A 24179-nucleotide genomic window follows, 5' to 3' on the forward strand; every position below is an offset into this window, starting at 1 on the left:
GGTTTTGAGGCAAGATACAGAAAGCCTTCATTCACCCCAGCGTAAAGCAGTTGTCTAGCTCACTCAAACCTAAAAAAAAAAAATCTTGGGAAGTTCCTCTCTCGGCCGGAGCACAGCAATGCAGGACAATATTATTTTTTTCCTTGGCTTAATGCAAAACCCACCTTTATTATGTTCAGGTTGAAACGAACAATTGGAGTAAGGGTGCAAGATTTGAATGTGATACTCCTGGGTTTTGAGGCAAGATACAGAAATCCTTAATCACCCCTGCGTAAAGCAGTTGTCTAGCTCACTCAAACCTAAAAAAAAAAAAAGACATGGAAGTTCCTCTATCGGCCGGTGCACAGCAATGCAGGACAATATTTTTTTTTTCTTGGCTTAATGCAAAACCCACCTTTATTACTTTGAGGTTGAAACGAACATGTGGAGTTAAGGTGCAAGATTTGCATGTGATACTCCTCGGTTTTGAGGCAAGATACAGAAAGCCTTCATTCACCCCAGCCTAAAGGAGTTGTCTAGCTCTCTCAAACCTAAAAAAAAAAAAAAAAAAAAAACTTGGGAAGTTCCTCTCTCGGCCGGTGCACAGTAATGCAGGACAATATTTTTTTTCCTTGGCTTAATGCAAAACCCACCTTTATTAGGTTCAGGTTGAAACGAACATATGGAGTTAGGGTGCAAGATTTGAATGTGATACTCCTCGGTTTTGAGGCAAGATACAGAAAGCCTTCATTCAACCCAGAGTAAAGCAGTTGTCTAGCTCACTCAAACCTAAAAAAAAAAAAAACTTGGAAGTTCCTCTCTCGACCGGTCCACAGCAATGCAGGACAATATTTTTTTTTCCTTGGCTTAATGCAAAACCCACCTTTATTAGGTTCAGGTTGAAACGAACATGTGGAGTTAGGGTGCAAGATTTGAATGTGATACTCCTCGGTTTTGAGGCAAGATACAGAAAGCCTTCATTCACCCCAGCGTAAAGCAGTTGTCTAGCTCACTCAAACCTACAAAAAAAAAAAAAACACTTGGGAAGTTCCTCTCTCGGCCGGTGCACAGCAATGCAGGACAATATATTTTTTTTTTCCTTGGCCTAATGCAAAACCAACCTTTATTAGGTTCAGGTTGAAACGAACATGTGGAGTAGGGGTCCAAGATTCGAATGTGATACTCCTCGGTTTTGAGGCAAGATACAGAAAGCCTTCATTCACCCCAGCGTAAAGCAGTTGTCTAGCTCACTCAAACCTAAAAAAAAAAAAAAAACTTGGGAAGTTCCTCTCTCGGCCGGTGCACAGCAATGCAGGACAATATTTTTTTTTCCTTGGCTTAATGCAAAACCCACCTTTATTAGGTTCAGGTTGAAACGAACATGTGGAGTTAGGGTGCAAGATTTGAATGTGATACTCCTCGGTTTTGAGGCAAGATACAGAAAGCCTTCATTCACCCCAGCGTAAAGCAGTTGTCTAGCTCACTCAAACCTACAAAAAAAAAAAAAACACTTGGGAAGTTCCTCTCTCGGCCGGTGCACAGCAATGCAGGACAATATATTTTTTTTTTCCTTGGCCTAATGCAAAACCAACCTTTATTAGGTTCAGGTTGAAACGAACATGTGGAGTAGGGGTCCAAGATTCGAATGTGATACTCCTCGGTTTTGAGGCAAGATACAGAAAGCCTTCATTCACCCCAGCGTAAAGCAGTTGTCTAGCTCACTCAAACCTACAAAAAAAAAAAAAACTTGGGAAGTTCCTCTCTCGGCCGGTGCACAGCAATGCAGGACAATATTTTTTTTTCCTTGGCCTAATGCAAAACCAACCTTTATTAGGTTCAGGTTGAAACGAACATGTGGAGTAAGGGTGCAAGATTTGAATGTGATACTCCTCGGTTTTGAGGCAAGATACAGAAAGCCTTCATTCACCCCAGCGTAAAGCAGTTGTCTAGCTCACTCAAACCTACAAAAAAAAAAAAAAAAACTTGGGAAGTTCCTCTCTCGGCCGGTGCACAGCAATGCAGGACAATATATTTTTTTTTTCCTTGGCCTAATGCAAAACCAACCTTTATTAGGTTCAGGTTGAAACGAACATGTGGAGTAGGGGTCCAAGATTCGAATGTGATACTCCTCGGTTTTGAGGCAAGATACAGAAAGCCTTCATTCACCCCAGCGTAGAGCAGTTGTCTAGCTCACTCAAACCTAAAAAAAAAAAAAAAAAAAATCTTGGGAAGTTCCTCTCTCGGCCGGTGCACAGCAATGCAGGACAATATTATTTTTTCCTTGGCTTAATGCAAAACCCACCTTTATTATGTTCAGGTTGAAACGAACATGTGGAGTAAGGGTGCAAGATTTGAATGTGATACTCCTGGGTTTTGAGGCAAGATACAGAAAGCCTTAATCACCCCTGCGTAAAGCAGTTGTCTAGCTCACTCAAACCTACAAAAAAAAAAAAAAAAACTTGGGAAGTTCCTCTCTCGGCCGGTCCACAGCAATGCAGGACAATATTTTTTTTTTCCTTGGCCTAATGCAAAACCAACCTTTATTAGGTTCAGGTTGAAACGAACATATGGAGTAAGGGTGCAAGATTTGAATGTGATACTCCTCGGTTTTGAGGCAAGATACAGAAAGCCTTCATTCACCCCAGCGTAAAGCAGTTGTCTAGCTCACTCAAACCTACAAAAAAAAAAAAAAAAAAATTTGGGAAGTTCCTCTCGGCCGGTGCAAAGCAATGCAGGACAATATATTTTTTTTCTTGGCCTAATGCAAAACCAACCTTTATTAGGTTCAGGTTGAAACGAACATGTGGAGTTAGGGTGCAAGATTTGAATGTGATACTCCTCGGTTTTGAGGCAAGATACAGAAAGCCTTCATTCACCCCAGCGTAAAGCAGTTGTCTAGCTCACTCAAACCTAAAAAAAAAAAAAAAAACTTGGAAGTTCCTCTATCGGCCGGTGCACAGCAATGCAGGACAATATTTTTTTTTTCTTGGCTTAATGCAAAACCCACCTTTATTAGGTTGAGGTTGAAACGAACATGCGGAGTTAAGGTGCAAGATTTGCATGTGATACTCCTCGGTTTTGAGGCAAGATACAGAAAGCCTTCATTCACCCCAGCCTAAAGGAGTTGTCTAGCTCACTCAAACCTAAAAAAAAAAAAAAAAACTTGGGAAGTTCCTCTTTCGGCCGGTGCACAGTAATGCAGGACAATATTTTTTTTCCTTGGCTTAATGCAAAACCCACCTTTATTAGGTTCAGGTTGAAACGAACATATGGAGTTAGGGTGCAAGATTTGAATGTGATACTCCTCGGTTTTGAGGCAAGATACAGAAAGCCTTCATTCACCCCAGCGTAAAGCAGTTGTCTAGCTCACTCAAACCTAAAAAAAAAAAAAAAAACTTGGAAGTTCCTCTCTCGACCGGTCCACAGCAATGCAGGACAATATTTTTTTTTCCTTGGCTTAATGCAAAACCCACCTTTATTAGGTTCAGGTTGAAACGAACATGTGGAGTTAGGGTGCAAGATTTGAATGTGATACTCCTCGGTTTTGAGGCAAGATACAGAAAGCCTTCATTCACCCCAGCGTAAAGCAGTTGTCTAGCTCACTCAAACCTACAAAAAAAAAAAAAAACTTGGGAAGTTCCTCTCTCGGCCGGTGCACAGCAATGGAGGACAATATATTTTTTTTTCCTTGGCCTAATGCAAAACCAACCTTTATTAGGTTCAGGTTGAAACGAACATGTGGAGTAGGGGTCCAAGATTCGAATGTGATACTCCTCGGTTTTGAGGCAAGATACAGAAAGCCTTCATTCACCCCAGCGTAAAGCAGTTGTCTAGCTCACTCAAACCTAAAAAAAAAAAAAAAAATCTTGGGAAGTTCGTCTCTCGGCCGGTGCACAGCAATGCAGGACAATATTATTTTTTCCTTGGCTTAATGCAAAACCCACCTTTATTATGTTCAGGTTGAAACGAACATGTGGAGTAAGGGTGCAAGATTTGAATGTGATACTCCTGGGTTTTGAGGCAAGATACAGAAAGCCTTAATCACCCCTGCGTAAAGCAGTTGTCTAGCTCACTCAAACCTACAAAAAAAAAAAAAAACTTGGGAAGTTCCTCTCTCGGCCGGTCCACAGCAATGCAGGACAATATTTTTTTTTTCCTTGGCCTAATGCAAAACCAACCTTTATTAGGTTCAGGTTGAAACGAACATATGGAGTAAGGGTGCAAGATTTGAATGTGATACTCCTCGGTTTTGAGGCAAGATACAGAAAGCCTTCATTCACCCCAGCGTAAAGCAGTTGTCTAGCTCACTCAAACCTACAAAAAAAAAAAAAAAAAAAAAAAAATTGGGAAGTTCCTCTCGGCCGGTGCAAAGCAATGCAGGTCAATATATTTTTTTTCTTGGCCTAATGCAAAACCAACCTTTATTAGGTTCAGGTTGAAACGAACATGTGGAGTGAGGGTCCAAGATTTGAATGTGATACTCCTCGGTTTTGAGGCAAGATACAGAAAGCCTTCATTCACCCCAGCGTAAAGCAGTTGTCTAGCTCACTCAAACCTTAAAAAAAAAAAAACCTAGGAAGTTCCTCTCTCGGCCGGTGCACAGCAATGCAGGACAATAATGTTTTTCCTTGGCTTAATGCAAAACCCACCTTTATTAGGTTCAGGTTGAAACGAACATGTGGAGTTAGGGTGCAAGATTTGAATGTGATACTCCTCGGTTTTGAGGCAAGATACAGAAAGCCTTCATTCACCCCAGCGTAAAGCAGTTGTCTAGCTCACTCAAACCTAAAAAAAAAAAAAAAAACTTGGAAGTTCCTCTATCGGCCGGTGCACAGCAATGCAGGACAATATTTTTTTTTTCTTGGCTTAATGCAAAACCCACCTTTATTAGGTTGAGGTTGAAACGAACATGTGGAGTTAAGGTGCAAGATTTGCATGTGATTCTCCTCGGTTTTGAGGCAAGATACAGAAAGCCTTCATTCACCCCAGCCTAAAGGAGTTGTCTAGCTCACTCAAACATAAAAAAAAAAAAAAAAAACTTGGGAAGTTCCTCTCTCGGCCGGTGCACAGTAATGCAGGACAATATTTTTTTTCCTTGGCTTAATGCAAAACCCACCTTTATTAGGTTCAGGTTGAAACGAACATATGGAGTTAGGGTGCAAGATTTGAATGTGATACTCCTCGGTTTTGAGGCAAGATACAGAAAGCCTTCATTCACCCCAGCCTAAAGGAGTTGTCTAGCTCACTCAAACCTAAAAAAAAAAAAAAAAAAACTTGGAAGTTCCTCTCTCGACCGGTCCACAGCAATGCAGGACAATATTTTTTTTTTCCTTGGCTTAATGCAAAACCCACCTTTATTAGGTTCAGGTTGAAACGAACATGTGGAGTTAGGGTGCAAGATTCGAATGTGATACTCCTCGGTTTTGAGGCAAGATACAGAAAGCCTTCATTCACCCCAGCGTAAAGCAGTTGTCTAGCTCACTCAAACCTAAAAAAAAAAAAAAAAAAAATCTTGGGAAGTTCCTCTCTCGGCCGGTGCACAGCAATGCAGGATATTTTTTTTCCTTGGCTTAATGCAAAACCCACCTTTATTAGGTTCAGTTTGAAACGAACATGTGGAGTTAGGGTGCAAGATTTGAATGTGATACTCCTCGGTTTTGAGGGAAGATACAGAAAGCCTTCATTCCCCCCAGGGTAAAGCAGTTCTCTTGCTCACTCAAACATAAAAAAAAAAAACTTGGGAAGTTCCTCTCTCGGCCGGTGCACAGCAATGCAGGACAATATTTTTTTTCCTTGGCTTAATGCAAAACCCACCTTTATTAGGTTCAGGTTGAAACGAACATGTGGAGTGAGGGTGGAAGATTTGAATGTGATACTACTCGGTTTTGAGGCAAGATACAGAAAGCCTTCATTCACCCCAGCGTAAAGCAGTTGTCTAGCTCACTCAAACCTACAAAAAAAAAAAAACACTTGGGAAGTTCCTCTCTCGGCCGGTGCACAGCAATGCAGGACAATATATTTTTTTTTTCCTTGGCCTAATGCAAAACCAACCTTTATTAGGTTCAGGTTGAAACGAACATGTGGAGTAGGGGTCCAAGATTCGAATGTGATACTCCTCGGTTTTGAGGCAAGATACAGAAAGCCTTCATTCACCCCAGCGTAAAGCAGTTGTCTAGCTCACTCAAACCTACAAAAAAAAAAAAACTTGGGAAGTTCCTCTCTCGGCCGGTGCACAGCAATGCAGGACAATATTTTTTTTTCCTTGGCCTAATGCAAAACCAACCTTTATTAGGTTCAGGTTGAAACGAACATGTGGAGTAAGGGTGCAAGATTTGAATGTGATACTCCTCGGTTTTGAGGCAAGATACAGAAAGCCTTCATTCACCCCAGCGTAAAGCAGTTGTCTAGCTCACTCAAACCTACAAAAAAAAAAAAAAAAACTTGGGAAGTTCCTCTCTCGGCCGGTGCACAGCAATGCAGGACAATATATTTTTTTTTTCCTTGGCCTAATGCAAAACCAACCTTTATTAGGTTCAGGTTGAAACGAACATGTGGAGTAGGGGTCCAAGATTCGAATGTGATACTCCTCGGTTTTGAGGCAAGATACAGAAAGCCTTCATTCACCCCAGCGTAAAGCAGTTGTCTAGCTCACTCAAACCTACAAAAAAAAAAAAAAAAAATTTGGGAAGTTCCTCTCGGCCGGTGCAAAGCAATGCAGGACAATATATTTTTTTTCTTGGCCTAATGCAAAACCAACCTTTATTAGGTTCAGGTTGAAACGAACATGTGGAGTGAGGGTCCAAGATTTGAATGTGATACTCCTCGGTTTTGAGGCAAGATACAGAAAGCCTTCATTCACCCCAGCGTAAAGCAGTTGTCTAGCTCACTCAAACCTTAAAAAAAAAAAAAAAACCAAGGATGTTCCTCTTGGCCGGTGCACAGCAATGCAGGACAATAATGTTTTTCCTTGGCTTAATGCAAAACCCACCTTTATGAGGTTCAGGTTGAAACGAACATGTGGAGTTAGGGTGCAAGATTTGAATGTGATACTCCTCGGTTTTGAGGCAAGATACAGAAAGCCTTCATTCACCCCAGCGTAAAGCAGTTGTCTAGCTCACTCAAACCTAAAAAAAAAAAAAAAAAACTTGGAAGTTCCTCTATCGGCCGGTGCACAGCAATGCAGGACAATATTTTTTTTTTCTTGGCTTAATGCAAAACCCACCTTTATTAGGTTGAGGTTGAAACGAACATGCGGAGTTAAGGTGCAAGATTTGCATGTGATACTCCTCGGTTTTGAGGCAAGATACAGAAAGCCTTCATTCACCCCAGCCTAAAGGAGTTGTCTAGCTCACTCAAACCTAAAAAAAAAAAAAAAAAAACTTGGGAAGTTCCTCTTTCGGCCGGTGCACAGTAATGCAGGACAATATTTTTTTTCCTTGGCTTAATGCAAAACCCACCTTTATTAGGTTCAGGTTGAAACGAACATATGGAGTTAGGGTGCAAGATTTGAATGTGATACTCCTCGGTTTTGAGGCAAGATACAGAAAGCCTTCATTCACCCCAGCGTAAAGCAGTTGTCTAGCTCACTCAAACCTAAAAAAAAAAAAAAAACTTGGAAGTTCCTCTCTCGACCGGTCCACAGCAATGCAGGACAATATTTTTTTTTCCTTGGCTTAATGCAAAACCCACCTTTATTAGGTTCAGGTTGAAACGAACATGTGGAGTTAGGGTGCAAGATTTGAATGTGATACTCCTCGGTTTTGAGGCAAGATACAGAAAGCCTTCATTCACCCCAGCGTAAAGCAGTTGTCTAGCTCACTCAAACCTACAAAAAAAAAAAAAAAAAAACTTGGGAAGTTCCTCTCTCGGCCGGTGCACAGCAATGGAGGACAATATATTTTTTTTTCCTTGGCCTAATGCAAAACCAACCTTTATTAGGTTCAGGTTGAAACGAACATGTGGAGTAGGGGTCCAAGATTCGAATGTGATACTCCTCGGTTTTGAGGCAAGATACAGAAAGCCTTCATTCACCCCAGCGTAAAGCAGTTGTCTAGCTCACTCAAACCTAAAAAAAAAAAAAAAAAAATCTTGGGAAGTTCGTCTCTCGGCCGGAGCACAGCAATGCAGGACAATATTATTTTTTCCTTGGCTTAATGCAAAACCCACCTTTATTATGTTCAGGTTGAAACGAACATGTGGAGTAAGGGTGCAAGATTTGAATGTGATACTCCTGGGTTTTGAGGCAAGATACAGAAAGCCTTAATCACCCCTGCGTAAAGCAGTTGTCTAGCTCACTCAAACCTACAAAAAAAAAAAAAACTTGGGAAGTTCCTCTCTCGGCCGGTCCACAGCAATGCAGGACAATATTTTTTTTTTCCTTGGCCTAATGCAAAACCAACCTTTATTAGGTTCAGGTTGAAACGAACATATGGAGTAAGGGTGCAAGATTTGAATGTGATACTCCTCGGTTTTGAGGCAAGATACAGAAAGCCTTCATTCACCCCAGCGTAAAGCAGTTGTCTAGCTCACTCAAACCTACAAAAAAAAAAAAAAAAAAAAAAAAAATTGGGAAGTTCCTCTCGGCCGGTGCAAAGCAATGCAGAACAATATATTTTTTTTCTTGGCCTAATGCAAAACCAACCTTTATTAGGTTCAGGTTGAAACGAACATGTGGAGTGAGGGTCCAAGATTTGAATGTGATACTCCTCGGTTTTGAGGCAAGATACAGAAAGCCTTCATTCACCCCAGCGTAAAGCAGTTGTCTAGCTCACTCAAACCTTAAAAAAAAAAAACCTAGGAAGTTCCTCTCTCGGCCGGTGCACAGCAATGCAGGACAATAATGTTTTTCCTTGGCTTAATGCAAAACCCACCTTTATTAGGTTCAGGTTGAAACGAACATGTGGAGTTAGGGTGCAAGATTTGAATGTGATACTCCTCGGTTTTGAGGCAAGATACAGAAAGCCTTCATTCACCCCAGCGTAAAGCAGTTGTCTAGCTCACTCAAACCTAAAAAAAAAAAAAAAACTTGGAAGTTCCTCTATCGGCCGGTGCACAGCAATGCAGGACAATATTTTTTTTTTCTTGGCTTAATGCAAAACCCACCTTTATTAGGTTGAGGTTGAAACGAACATGTGGAGTTAAGGTGCAAGATTTGCATGTGATACTCCTCGGTTTTGAGGCAAGATACAGAAAGCCTTCATTCACCCCAGCCTAAAGGAGTTGTCTAGCTCACTCAAACATAAAAAAAAAAAAAAAACTTGGGAAGTTCCTCTCTCGGCCGGTGCACAGTAATGCAGGACAATATTTTTTTTCCTTGGCTTAATGCAAAACCCACCTTTATTAGGTTCAGGTTGAAACGAACATATGGAGTTAGGGTGCAAGATTTGAATGTGATACTCCTCGGTTTTGAGGCAAGATACAGAAAGCCTTCATTCACCCCAGCCTAAAGGAGTTGTCTAGCTCACTCAAACCTAAAAAAAAAAAAAAAAAACTTGGAAGTTCCTCTCTCGACCGGTCCACAGCAATGCAGGACAATATTTTTTTTTTCCTTGGCTTAATGCAAAACCCACCTTTATTAGGTTCAGGTTGAAACGAACATGTGGAGTTAGGGTGCAAGATTCGAATGTGATACTCCTCGGTTTTGAGGCAAGATACAGAAAGCCTTCATTCACCCCAGCGTAAAGCAGTTGTCTAGCTCACTCAAACCTAAAAAAAAAAAAAAAAAAATCTTGGGAAGTTCCTCTCTCGGCCGGTGCACAGCAATGCAGGATATTTTTTTTCCTTGGCTTAATGCAAAACCCACCTTTATTAGGTTCAGTTTGAAACGAACATGTGGAGTTAGGGTGCAAGATTTGAATGTGATACTCCTCGGTTTTGAGGGAAGATACAGAAAGCCTTCATTCCCCCCAGGGTAAAGCAGTTCTCTTGCTCACTCAAACATAAAAAAAAAAAAACTTGGGAAGTTCCTCTCTCGGCCGGTGCACAGCAATGCAGGACAATATTTTTTTTCCTTGGCTTAATGCAAAACCCACCTTTATTAGGTTCAGGTTGAAACGAACATGTGGAGTGAGGGTGGAAGATTTGAATGTGATACTACTCGGTTTTGAGGCAAGATACAGAAAGCCTTCATTCACCCCAGCGTAAAGCAGTTGTCTAGCTCACTCAAACCTACAAAAAAAAAAAAAAAAACTTGGGAAGTTCCTCTCTCGGCCGGTCCACAGCAATGCAGGACAATATTTTTTTTTTCCTTGGCCTAATGCAAAACCAACCTTTATTAGGTTCAGGTTGAAACGAACATATGGAGTAAGGGTGCAAGATTTGAATGTGATACTCCTCGGTTTTGAGGCAAGATACAGAAAGCCTTCATTCACCCCAGCGTAAAGCAGTTGTCTAGCTCACTCAAACCTACAAAAAAAAAAAAAAAATTGGGAAGTTCCTCTCGGCCGGTGCAAAGCAATGCAGGACAATATATTTTTTTTCTTGGCCTAATGCAAAACCAACCTTTATTAGGTTCATTTTGAAACGAACATGTGGAGTGAGGGTCCAAGATTTGAATGTGATACTCCTCGGTTTTGAGGCAAGATACAGAAAGCCTTCATTCACCCCAGCGTAAAGCAGTTGTCTAGCTCACTCAAACCTACAAAAAAAAAAAAAACTTGGGAAGTTCCTCTCTCGGCCGGTGCACAGCAATGCAGGACAATATTTTTTTTTCCTTGGCCTAATGCAAAACCAACCTTTATTAGGTTCAGGTTGAAACGAACATGTGGAGTGAGGGTGCAAGATTTGAATGTGATACTCCTCGGTTTTGAGGCAAGATACAGAAAGCCTTCATTCACCCCAGCGTAAAGCAGTTGTCTAGCTCACTCAAACCTACAAAAAAAAAACTTGGGAAGTTCCTCTCTCGGCCGGTGCACAGCAATGCAGGACAATATTTTTTTTTTCCTTGGCCTAATGCAAAACCAACCTTTATTAGGTTCAGGTTGAAACGAACATGTGGAGTAAGGGTGCAAGATTTGAATGTGATACTCCTCAGTTTTGAGGCAAGATACAGAAAGCCTTCATTCACCCCAGCGTAAAGCAGTTGTCTAGCTCACTCAAACCTACAAAAAAAAAAACTTGGGAAGTTCCTCTCTCGGCCGGTGCACAGCAATGCAGGACAATATTTTTTTTTTTCCTTGGCCTAATGCAAAACCAACCTTTATTAGGTTCAGGTTGAAACGAACATGTGGAGTAAGGGTGCAAGATTTGAATGTGATACTCCTCGGTTTTGAGGCAAGATACAGAAAGCCTTCATTCACCCCAGCGTAAAGCAGTTGTCTAGCTCGCTCAAACCTAAAAAAAAAACAAAAAACTTGGGAAGTTCCTCTCTCGGCCGGAGCACAGCAATGCAGGACAATATTTTTTTTTCCTTGGCCTAATGCAAAACCAACCTTTATTAGGTTCAGGTTGAAACGAACATGTGGAGTGAGGGTGGAAGATTTGAATGTGATACTACTCGGTTTTGAGGCAAGATACAGAAAGCCTTCATTCACCCCAGCGTAAAGCAGTTGTCTAGCTCACTCAAACCTACAAAAAAAAAAAAAAAAAACTTGGGAAGTTCCTCTCTCGGCCGGTCCACAGCAATGCAGGACAATATTTTTTTTTTCCTTGGCCTAATGCAAAACCAACCTTTATTAGGTTCAGGTTGAAACGAACATATGGAGTAAGGGTGCAAGATTTGAATGTGATACTCCTCGGTTTTGAGGCAAGATACAGAAAGCCTTCATTCACCCCAGCGTAAAGCAGTTGTCTAGCTCACTCAAACCTACAAAAAAAAAAAAAAATTGGGAAGTTCCTCTCGGCCGGTGCAAAGCAATGCAGGACAATATATTTTTTTTCTTGGCCTAATGCAAAACCAACCTTTATTAGGTTCATTTTGAAACGAACATGTGGAGTGAGGGTCCAAGATTTGAATGTGATACTCCTCGGTTTTGAGGCAAGATACAGAAAGCCTTCATTCACCCCAGCGTAAAGCAGTTGTCTAGCTCACTCAAACCTACAAAAAAAAAAAAACTTGGGAAGTTCCTCTCTCGGCCGGTGCACAGCAATGCAGGACAATATTTTTTTTTCCTTGGCCTAATGCAAAACCAACCTTTATTAGGTTCAGGTTGAAACGAACATGTGGAGTGAGGGTGCAAGATTTGAATGTGATACTCCTCGGTTTTGAGGCAAGATACAGAAAGCCTTCATTCACCCCAGCGTAAAGCAGTTGTCTAGCTCACTCAAACCTACAAAAAAAAAACTTGGGAAGTTCCTCTCTCGGCCGGTGCACAGCAATGCAGGACAATATTTTTTTTTTCCTTGGCCTAATGCAAAACCAACCTTTATTAGGTTCAGGTTGAAACGAACATGTGGAGTAAGGGTGCAAGATTTGAATGTGATACTCCTCAGTTTTGAGGCAAGATACAGAAAGCCTTCATTCACCCCAGCGTAAAGCAGTTGTCTAGCTCACTCAAACCTACAAAAAAAAAAACTTGGGAAGTTCCTCTCTCGGCCGGTGCACAGCAATGCAGGACAATATTTTTTTTTTCCTTGGCCTAATGCAAAACCAACCTTTATTAGGTTCAGGTTGAAACGAACATGTGGAGTAAGGGTGCAAGATTTGAATGTGATACTCCTCGGTTTTGAGGCAAGATACAGAAAGCCTTCATTCACCCCAGCGTAAAGCAGTTGTCTAGCTCGCTCAAACCTAAAAAAAAAACAAAAAACTTGGGAAGTTCCTCTCTCGGCCGGAGCACAGCAATGCAGGACAATATTTTTTTTTCCTTGGCCTAATGCAAAACCAACCTTTATTAGGTTCAGGTTGAAACGAACATGTGGAGTAAGGGTGCAAGATTTGAATGTGATACTCCTCGGTTTTGAGGCAAGATACAGAAAGCCTTCATTCACCCCAGCGTAAAGCAGTTGTCTAGCTCACTCAAACCTACAAAAAAAAACTTGGGAAGTTCCTCTCTCGACCGGTGCACAGCAATGCAGGACAATATTTTTTTTTCCTTGGCCTAATGCAAAACCAACCTTTATTAGGTTCAGGTTGAAACGAACATGTGGAGTAAGGATGCAAGATTTGAATGTGATACTCCTCGGTTTTGAGGCAAGATACAGAAAGCCTTCATTCACCCCAGCGTAAAGCAGTTGTCTAGCTCACTCAAACCTACAAAAAAAAAACTTGGGAAGTTCCTCTCTCGACCGGTGCACAGCAATGCAGGACAATATTTTTTTTTTTCCTTGGCCTAATGCAAAACCAACCTTTATTGGGTTCAGGTTGAAACGAACATGTGGAGTAAGGGTGCAAGATTTGAATGTGATACTCCTCGGTTTTGAGGCAAGATACAGAAAGCCTTCATTCACCCCAGCGTAAAGCAGTTGTCTAGCTCGCTCAAACCTAAAAAAAAAAAACAAAAAAAACTTGGGAAGTTCCTTTCTCGGCCGGTGCACAGCAATGCAGGACAATATTTTTTTTTCCTTGGCTCAATGCAAAACCCACCTTTATTAGGTTCAGGTTGAAACGAACATGTGGAGTGAGGGTGCAAGATTTCAATGTGATACTCCTTGGTTTTGAGGCAAGATACAGAAAGCCTTCATTCACCCCAGCGTAAAGCAGTTGTCTAGCTCACTCAAACCTAAAAAAAAAAAATCTTGGGAAGTTCCTCTCTCGGCCGGAGCACAGCAATGCAGGACAATATTATTTTTTTCCTTGGCTTAATGCAAAACCCACCTTTATTATGTTCAGGTTGAAACGAACAATTGGAGTAAGGGTGCAAGATTTGAATGTGATACTCCTGGGTTTTGAGGCAAGATACAGAAATCCTTAATCACCCCTGCGTAAAGCAGTTGTCTAGCTCACTCAAACCTACAAAAAAAAAAAAAAAAACTTGGGAAGTTCCTCTCTCGGCCGGTGCACAGCAATGCAGGACAATATTTTTTTTTCCTTGGCCTAATGCAAAACCAACTTTTATTAGGTTCAGGTTGAAATTAACATGTGGAGTAAGGGTGCAAGATTTGAATGTGATACTCCTCGGTTTTGAGGCAAGATACAGAAAGCCTTCATTCACCCCAGCGTAAAGCAGTTGTCTAGCTCACTCAAACCTTAAAAAAAAAACCTAGGAAGTTCCTCTATCGGCCGGTGCACAGCAATGCAGGACAATATTTTTTTTTTCTTGGCTTAATGCAAAACCCACCTTTATTAGGTTGAGGTTGAAACGAACATGTGGAGTTAAGGTGCAAGATTTGCATGTGATACTCCTCGGTTTTGAGGCAAGATACAGAAAGCCTTCATTCACCCCAGCCTAAAGGAGTTGTCTAGCTCACTCAAACATAAAAAAAAAAAAAAAACTTGGGAAGTTCCTCTCTCGGCCGGTGCACAGTAATGCAGGACAATATTTTTTTTCCTTGGCTTAATGCAAAACCCACCTTTATTAGGTTCAGGTTGAAACGAACATATGGAGTTAGGGTGCAAGATTTGAATGTGATACTCCTCGGTTTTGAGGCAAGATACAGAAAGCCTTCATTCACCCCAGCCTAAAGGAGTTGTCTAGCTCACTCAAACCTAAAAAAAAAAAAAAAAAACTTGGAAGTTCCTCTCTCGACCGGTCCACAGCAATGCAGGACAATATTTTTTTTTTCCTTGGCTTAATGCAAAACCCACCTTTATTAGGTTCAGGTTGAAACGAACATGTGGAGTTAGGGTGCAAGATTCGAATGTGATACTCCTCGGTTTTGAGGCAAGATACAGAAAGCCTTCATTCACCCCAGCGTAAAGCAGTTGTCTAGCTCACTCAAACCTAAAAAAAAAAAAAAAAAAATCTTGGGAAGTTCCTCTCTCGGCCGGTGCACAGCAATGCAGGATATTTTTTTTCCTTGGCTTAATGCAAAACCCACCTTTATTAGGTTCAGTTTGAAACGAACATGTGGAGTTAGGGTGCAAGATTTGAATGTGATACTCCTCGGTTTTGAGGGAAGATACAGAAAGCCTTCATTCCCCCCAGGGTAAAGCAGTTCTCTTGCTCACTCAAACATAAAAAAAAAAAAACTTGGGAAGTTCCTCTCTCGGCCGGTGCACAGCAATGCAGGACAATATTTTTTTTCCTTGGCTTAATGCAAAACCCACCTTTATTAGGTTCAGGTTGAAACGAACATGTGGAGTGAGGGTGGAAGATTTGAATGTGATACTACTCGGTTTTGAGGCAAGATACAGAAAGCCTTCATTCACCCCAGCGTAAAGCAGTTGTCTAGCTCACTCAAACCTACAAAAAAAAAAAAAAAAACTTGGGAAGTTCCTCTCTCGGCCGGTCCACAGCAATGCAGGACAATATTTTTTTTTTCCTTGGCCTAATGCAAAACCAACCTTTATTAGGTTCAGGTTGAAACGAACATATGGAGTAAGGGTGCAAGATTTGAATGTGATACTCCTCGGTTTTGAGGCAAGATACAGAAAGCCTTCATTCACCCCAGCGTAAAGCAGTTGTCTAGCTCACTCAAACCTACAAAAAAAAAAAAAAAATTGGGAAGTTCCTCTCGGCCGGTGCAAAGCAATGCAGGACAATATATTTTTTTTCTTGGCCTAATGCAAAACCAACCTTTATTAGGTTCATTTTGAAACGAACATGTGGAGTGAGGGTCCAAGATTTGAATGTGATACTCCTCGGTTTTGAGGCAAGATACAGAAAGCCTTCATTCACCCCAGCGTAAAGCAGTTGTCTAGCTCACTCAAACCTACAAAAAAAAAAAAAACTTGGGAAGTTCCTCTCTCGGCCGGTGCACAGCAATGCAGGACAATATTTTTTTTTCCTTGGCCTAATGCAAAACCAACCTTTATTAGGTTCAGGTTGAAACGAACATGTGGAGTGAGGGTGCAAGATTTGAATGTGATACTCCTCGGTTTTGAGGCAAGATACAGAAAGCCTTCATTCACCCCAGCGTAAAGCAGTTGTCTAGCTCACTCAAACCTACAAAAAAAAAAACTTGGGAAGTTCCTCTCTCGGCCGGTGCACAGCAATGCAGGACAATATTTTTTTTTTCCTTGGCCTAATGCAAAACCAACCTTTATTAGGTTCAGGTTGAAACGAACATGTGGAGTAAGGGTGCAAGATTTGAATGTGATACTCCTCAGTTTTGAGGCAAGATACAGAAAGCCTTCATTCACCCCAGCGTAAAGCAGTTGTCTAGCTCACTCAAACCTACAAAAAAAAAAACTTGGGAAGTTCCTCTCTCGGCCGGTGCACAGCAATGCAGGACAATATTTTTTTTTTTCCTTGGCCTAATGCAAAACCAACCTTTATTAGGTTCAGGTTGAAACGAACATGTGGAGTAAGGGTGCAAGATTTGAATGTGATACTCCTCGGTTTTGAGGCAAGATACAGAAAGCCTTCATTCACCCCAGCGTAAAGCAGTTGTCTAGCTCGCTCAAACCTAAAAAAAAAACAAAAAACTTGGGAAGTTCCTCTCTCGGCCGGAGCACAGCAATGCAGGACAATATTTTTTTTTCCTTGGCCTAATGCAAAACCAACCTTTATTAGGTTCAGGTTGAAACGAACATGTGGAGTGAGGGTGGAAGATTTGAATGTGATACTACTCGGTTTTGAGGCAAGATACAGAAAGCCTTCATTCACCCCAGCGTAAAGCAGTTGTCTAGCTCACTCAAACCTACAAAAAAAAAAAAAAAAAAAAACTTGGGAAGTTCCTCTCTCGGCCGGTCCACAGCAATGCAGGACAATATTTTTTTTTTCCTTGGCCTAATGCAAAACCAACCTTTATTAGGTTCAGGTTGAAACGAACATATGGAGTAAGGGTGCAAGATTTGAATGTGATACTCCTCGGTTTTGAGGCAAGATACAGAAAGCCTTCATTCACCCCAGCGTAAAGCAGTTGTCTAGCTCACTCAAACCTACAAAAAAAAAAAAAAAATTGGGAAGTTCCTCTCGGCCGGTGCAAAGCAATGCAGGACAATATATTTTTTTTCTTGGCCTAATGCAAAACCAACCTTTATTAGGTTCATTTTGAAACGAACATGTGGAGTGAGGGTCCAAGATTTGAATGTGATACTCCTCGGTTTTGAGGCAAGATACAGAAAGCCTTCATTCACCCCAGCGTAAAGCAGTTGTCTAGCTCACTCAAACCTACAAAAAAAAAAAAAACTTGGGAAGTTCCTCTCTCGGCCGGTGCACAGCAATGCAGGACAATATTTTTTTTTCCTTGGCCTAATGCAAAACCAACCTTTATTAGGTTCAGGTTGAAACGAACATGTGGAGTGAGGGTGCAAGATTTGAATGTGATACTCCTCGGTTTTGAGGCAAGATACAGAAAGCCTTCATTCACCCCAGCGTAAAGCAGTTGTCTAGCTCACTCAAACCTACAAAAAAAAAACTTGGGAAGTTCCTCTCTCGGCCGGTGCACAGCAATGCAGGACAATATTTTTTTTTTCCTTGGCCTAATGCAAAACCAACCTTTATTAGGTTCAGGTTGAAACGAACATGTGGAGTAAGGGTGCAAGATTTGAATGTGATACTCCTCAGTTTTGAGGCAAGATACAGAAAGCCTTCATTCACCCCAGCGTAAAGCAGTTGTCTAGCTCACTCAAACCTACAAAAAAAAAAACTTGGGAAGTTCCTCTCTCGGCCGGTGCACAGCAATGCAGGACAATATTTTTTTTTTCCTTGGCCTAATGCAAAACCAACCTTTATTAGGTTCAGGTTGAAACGAACATGTGGAGTAAGGGTGCAAGATTTGAATGTGATACTCCTCGGTTTTGAGGCAAGATACAGAAAGCCTTCATTCACCCCAGCGTAAAGCAGTTGTCTAGCTCGCTCAAACCTAAAAAAAAAACAAAAAACTTGGGAAGTTCCTCTCTCGGCCGGAGCACAGCAATGCAGGACAATATTTTTTTTTCCTTGGCCTAATGCAAAACCAACCTTTATTAGGTTCAGGTTGAAACGAACATGTGGAGTAAGGGTGCAAGATTTGAATGTGATACTCCTCGGTTTTGAGGCAAGATACAGAAAGCCTTCATTCACCCCAGCGTAAAGCAGTTGTCTAGCTCACTCAAACCTACAAAAAAAAACTTGGGAAGTTCCTCTCTCGACCGGTGCACAGCAATGCAGGACAATATTTTTTTTTCCTTGGCCTAATGCAAAACCAACCTTTATTAGGTTCAGGTTGAAACGAACATGTGGAGTAAGGATGCAAGATTTGAATGTGATACTCCTCGGTTTTGAGGCAAGATACAGAAAGCCTTCATTCACCCCAGCGTAAAGCAGTTGTCTAGCTCACTCAAACCTACAAAAAAAAAAACTTGGGAAGTTCCTCTCTCGACCGGTGCACAGCAATGCAGGACAATATTTTTTTTTTCCTTGGCCTAATGCAAAACCAACCTTTATTGGGTTCAGGTTGAAACGAACATGTGGAGTAAGGGTGCAAGATTTGAATGTGATACTCCTCGGTTTTGAGGCAAGATACAGAAAGCCTTCATTCACCCCAGCGTAAAGCAGTTGTCTAGCTCGCTCAAACCTAAAAAAAAAAAACAAAAAAAACTTGGGAAGTTCCTTTCTCGGCCGGTGCACAGCAATGCAGGACAATATTTTTTTTTCCTTGGCTCAATGCAAAACCCACCTTTATTAGGTTCAGGTTGAAACGAACATGTGGAGTGAGGGTGCAAGATTTCAATGTGATACTCCTTGGTTTTGAGGCAAGATACAGAAAGCCTTCATTCACCCCAGCGTAAAGCAGTTGTCTAGCTCACTCAAACCTAAAAAAAAAAAATCTTGGGAAGTTCCTCTCTCGGCCGGAGCACAGCAATGCAGGACAATATTATTTTTTTCCTTGGCTTAATGCAAAACCCACCTTTATTATGTTCAGGTTGAAACGAACAATTGGAGTAAGGGTGCAAGATTTGAATGTGATACTCCTGGGTTTTGAGGCAAGATACAGAAATCCTTAATCACCCCTGCGTAAAGCAGTTGTCTAGCTCACTCAAACCTACAAAAAAAAAAAAAAAAAACTTGGGAAGTTCCTCTCTCGGCCGGTGCACAGCAATGCAGGACAATATTTTTTTTTCCTTGGCCTAATGCAAAACCAACTTTTATTAGGTTCAGGTTGAAATTAACATGTGGAGTAAGGGTGCAAGATTTGAATGTGATACTCCTCGGTTTTGAGGCAAGATACAGAAAGCCTTCATTCACCCCAGCGTAAAGCAGTTGTCTAGCTCACTCAAACCTTAAAAAAAAAACCTAGGAAGTTCCTCTCTCGGCCGGTGCACAGCAATGCAGGACAATAATGTTTTTCCTTGGCTTAATGCAAAACCCACCTTTATTAGGTTCAGGTTGAAATGAACATGTGGAGTTAGGGTGCAAGATTTGAATGTGATACTCCTCGGTTTTGAGGCAAGATACAGAAAGCCTTCATTCACCCCAGCGTAAAGCAGTTGTCTAGCTCACTCAAACCTAAAAAAAAAAAAAGACATGGAAGTTCCTCTATCGGCCGGTGCACAGCAATGCAGGACAATATTTTTTTTTTCTTGGCTTAATGCAAAACCCACCTTTATTAGGTTGAGGTTGAAACGAACATGTGGAGTTAAGGTGCAAGATTTGCATGTGATACTCCTCGGTTTTGAGGCAAGATACAGAAAGCCTTCATTCACCCCAGCCTAAAGGAGTTGTCTAGCTCTCTCAAACCTAAAAAAAAAAAAAAAAAAACTTGGGAAGTTCCTCTCTCGGCCGGTGCACAGTAATGCAGGACAATATTTTTTTTCCTTGGCTTAATGCAAAACCCACCTTTATTAGGTTCAGGTTGAAACGAACATATGGAGTTAGGGTGCAAGATTTGAATGTGATACTCCTCGGTTTTGAGGCAAGATACAGAAAGCCTTCATTCACCCCAGAGTAAAGCAGTTGTCTAGCTCACTCAAACCTAAAAAAAAAAAAAACTTGGAAGTTCCTCTCTCGACCGGTCCACAGCAATGCAGGACAATATTTTTTTTTCCTTGGCTTAATGCAAAACCCACCTTTATTAGGTTCAGGTTGAAGCGAACATGTGGAGTTAGGGTGCAAGATTTGAATGTGATACTCCTCGGTTTTGAGGCAAGATACAGAAAGCCTTCATTCACCCCAGCGTAAAGCAGTTGTCTAGCTCACTCAAACCTACAAAAAAAAAAAAAACACTTGGGAAGTTCCTCTCTCGGCCGGTGCACAGCAATGCAGGACAATATATTTTTTTTTTCCTTGGCCTAATGCAAAACCAACCTTTATTAGGTTCAGGTTGAAACGAACATGTGGAGTAGGGGTCCAAGATTCGAATGTGATACTCCTCGGTTTTGAGGCAAGATACAGAAAGCCTTCATTCACCCCAGCGTAAAGCAGTTGTCTAGCTCACTCAAACCTACAAAAAAAAAAAAAAACTTGGGAAGTTCCTCTCTCGGCCGGTGCACAGCAATGCAGGACAATATTTTTTTTTCCTTGGCCTAATGCAAAACCAACCTTTATTAGGTTCAGGTTGAAACGAACATGTGGAGTAAGGGTGCAAGATTTGAATGTGATACTCCTCGGTTTTGAGGCAAGATACAGAAAGCCTTCATTCACCCCAGCGTAAAGCAGTTGTCTAGCTCACTCAAACCTACAAAAAAAAAAAAAACTTGGGAAGTTCCTCTCTCGGCCGGTGCACAGCAATGCAGGACAATATTTTTTTTTTCCTTGGCCTAATGCAAAACCAACCTTTATTAGGTTCAGGTTGAAACGAACATGTGGAGTAAGGGTGCAAGATTTGAATGTGATACTCCTCGGTTTTGAGGCAAGATACAGAAAGCCTTCATTCACCCCAGCGTAAAGCAGTTGTCTAGCTCGCTCAAACCTAAAAAAAAAACAAAAAACTTGGGAAGTTCCTCTCTCGGCCGGAGCACAGCAATGCAGGACAATATTTTTTTTTCCTTGGCCTAATGCAAAACCAACCTTTATTAGGTTCAGGTTGAAACGAACATGTGGAGTAAGGGTGCAAGATTTGAATGTGATACTCCTCGGTTTTGAGGCAAGATACAGAAAGCCTTCATTCACCCCAGCGTAAAGCAGTTGTCTAGCTCACTCAAACCTACAAAAAAAAACTTGGGAAGTTCCTCTCTCGACCGGTGCACAGCAATGCAGGACAATGTTTTTTTTTTCCTTGGCCTAATGCAAAACCAACCTTTATTAGGTTCAGGTTGAAACGAACATGTGGAGTAAGGATGCAAGATTTGAATGTGATACTCCTCGGTTTTGAGGCAAGATACAGAAAGCCTTCATTCACCCCAGCGTAAAGCAGTTGTCTAGCTCACTCAAACCTACAAAAAAAAAACTTGGGAAGTTCCTCTCTCGACCGGTGCACAGCAATGCAGGACAATATTTTTTTTTTCCTTGGCCTAATGCAAAACCAACCTTTATTAGGTTCAGGTTGAAACGAACATGTGGAGTAAGGGTGCAAGATTTGAATGTGATACTCCTCGGTTTTGAGGCAAGATACAGAAAGCCTTCATTCACCCCAGCGTAAAGCAGTTGTCTAGCTCGCTCAAACCTAACAAAACACAAAAAAAACTTGGGAAGTTCCTTTCTCGGCCGGTGCACAGCAATGCAGGACAATATTTTTTTTTCCTTGGCTCAATGCAAAACCCACCTTTATTAGGTTCAGGTTGAAACGAACATGTGGAGTGAGGGTGCAAGATTTCAATGTGATACTCCTTGGTTTTGAGGCAAGATACAGAAAGCCTTCATTCACCCCAGCGTAAAGCAGTTGTCTAGCTCACTCAAACCTAAAAAAAAAAAAAAAAACTTGGGAAGTTCCTCTCTCGGCCGGAGCACAGCAATGCAGGACAATATTATTTTTTTCCTTGGCTTAATGCAAAACCCACCTTTATTATGTTCAGGTTGAAACGAACATGTGGAGTAAGGGTGCAAGATTTGAATGTGATACTCCTGGGTTTTGAGGCAAGATACAGAAATCCTTAATCACCCCTGCGTAAAGCAGTTGTCTAGCTCACTCAAACCTACAAAAAAAAAAAAAACTTGGGAAGTTCCTCTCTCGGCCGGTGCACAGCAATGCAGGACAATAATGTTTTTCCTTGGCTTAATGCAAAACCCACCTTTATTAGGTTCAGGTTGAAACGAACATGTGGAGTTAGGGTGCAAGATTTGAATGTGATACTCCTCGGTTTTGAGGCAAGATACAGAAAGCCTTCATTCACCCCAGCGTAAAGCAGTTGTCTAGCTCACTCAAACCTAAAAAAAAAAAAGACTTGGAAGTTCCTCTATCGGCCGGTGCACAGCAATGCAGGACAATATTTTTTTTTCTTGGCTTAATGCAAAACCCACCTTTATTAGGTTGAGGTTGAAACGAACATGTGGAGTTAAGGTGCAAGATTTGAATGTGATACTCCTGGGTTTTGAGGCAAGATACAGAAATCCTTAATCACCCCTGCGTAAAGCAGTTGTCTAGCTCACTCAAACCTACAAAAAAAAAAAAAAAACTTGGGAAGTTCCTCTCTCGGCCGGTGCACAGCAATGCAGGACAATAATGTTTTCCTTGGCTTAATGCAAAACCCACCTTTATTAGGTTCAGGTTGAAACGAACATGTGGAGTTAGGGTGCAAGATTTGAATGTGATACTCCTCGGTTTTGAGGCAAGATACAGAAAGCCTTCATTCACCCCAGCGTAAAGCAGTTGTCTAGCTCACTCAAACCTAAAAAAAAAAAAGACTTGGAAGTTCCTCTATCGGCCGGTGCACAGCAATGCAGGACAATATTTTTTTTTCTTGGCTTAATGCAAAACCCACCTTTATTAGGTTGAGGTTGAAACGAACATGTGGAGTTAAGGTGCAAGATTTGCATGTGATACTCCTCGGTTTTGAGGCAAGATACAGAAAGCCTTCATTCACCCCAGCCTAAAGGAGTTGTCTAGCTCACTCAAACCTAAAAAAAAAAAAAAAAAACTTGGGAAGTTCCTCTCTCGGCCGGTGCACAGTAATGCAGGACAATATTTTTTTTCCTTGGCGTAATGCAAAACCCACCTTTATTAGGTTCAGGTTGAAACGAACATATGGAGTTAGGGTGCAAGATTTGAATGTGATACTCCTCGGTTTTGAGGCAAGATACAGAAAGCCTTCATTCACCCCAGAGTAAAGCAGTTGTCTAGCTCACTCAAACCTAAAAAAAAAAAAAAATACTTGGAAGTTCCTCTCTCGACCGGTCCACAGCAATGCAGGACAATATTTTTTTTTCCTTGGCTTAATGCAAAACCCACCTTTATTAGGTTCAGGTTGAAACGAACATGTGGAGTTAGGGTGCAAGATTTGAATGTGATACTCCTCGGTTTTGAGGCAAGATACAGAAAGCCTTCATTCACCCCAGCGTAAAGCAGTTGTCTAGCTCACTCAAACCTACAAAAAAAACAAAAAAAACTTGGGAAGTTCCTCTCTCGGCCGGTGCACAGCAATGCAGGACAATATATTTTTTTTTTCCTTGGCCTAATGCAAAACCAACCTTTATTAGGTTCAGGTTGAAACGAACATGTGGAGTAGGGGTCCAAGATTCGAATGTGATACTCCTCGGTTTTGAGGCAAGATACAGAAAGCCTTCATTCACCCCAGCGTAAAGCAGTTGTCTAGCTCACTCAAACCTAAAAAAAAAAAAAACTTGGAAGTTCCTCTCTCGACCGGTCCACAGCAATGCAGGACAATATTTTTTTTTCCTTGGCTTAATGCAAAACCCACCTTTATTAGGTTCAGGTTGAAACGAACATGTGGAGTTAGGGTGCAAGATTTGAATGTGATACTCCTCGGTTTTGAGGCAAGATACAGAAAGCCTTCATTCACCCCAGCGTAAAGCAGTTGTCTAGCTCACTCAAACCTACAAAAAAAAAAAAACTTGGGAAGTTCCTCTCTCGGCCGGTGCACAGTAATGCAGGACAATATTTTTTTTCCTTGGCTTAATGCAAAACCCACCTTTATTAGGTTCAGGTTGAAACGAACATATGGAGTTAGGGTGCAAGATTTGAATGTGATACTCCTCGGTTTTGAGGCAAGATACAGAAAGCCTTCATTCACCCCAGCGTAAAGCAGTTGTCTAGCTCACTCAAACCTAAAAAAAAAAAACTTGGAAGTTCCTCTCTCGACCGGTCCACAGCAATGCAGGACAATATTTTTTTTTTCCTTG

This window comes from Amblyomma maculatum, chromosome 1 (genome assembly GCF_055883805.1).
Source record: "Amblyomma maculatum isolate TAMU_Amacu chromosome 1, ASM5588380v1, whole genome shotgun sequence".
In the NCBI taxonomy this organism is placed as follows: Eukaryota; Metazoa; Arthropoda; class Arachnida; order Ixodida; family Ixodidae; genus Amblyomma; species Amblyomma maculatum.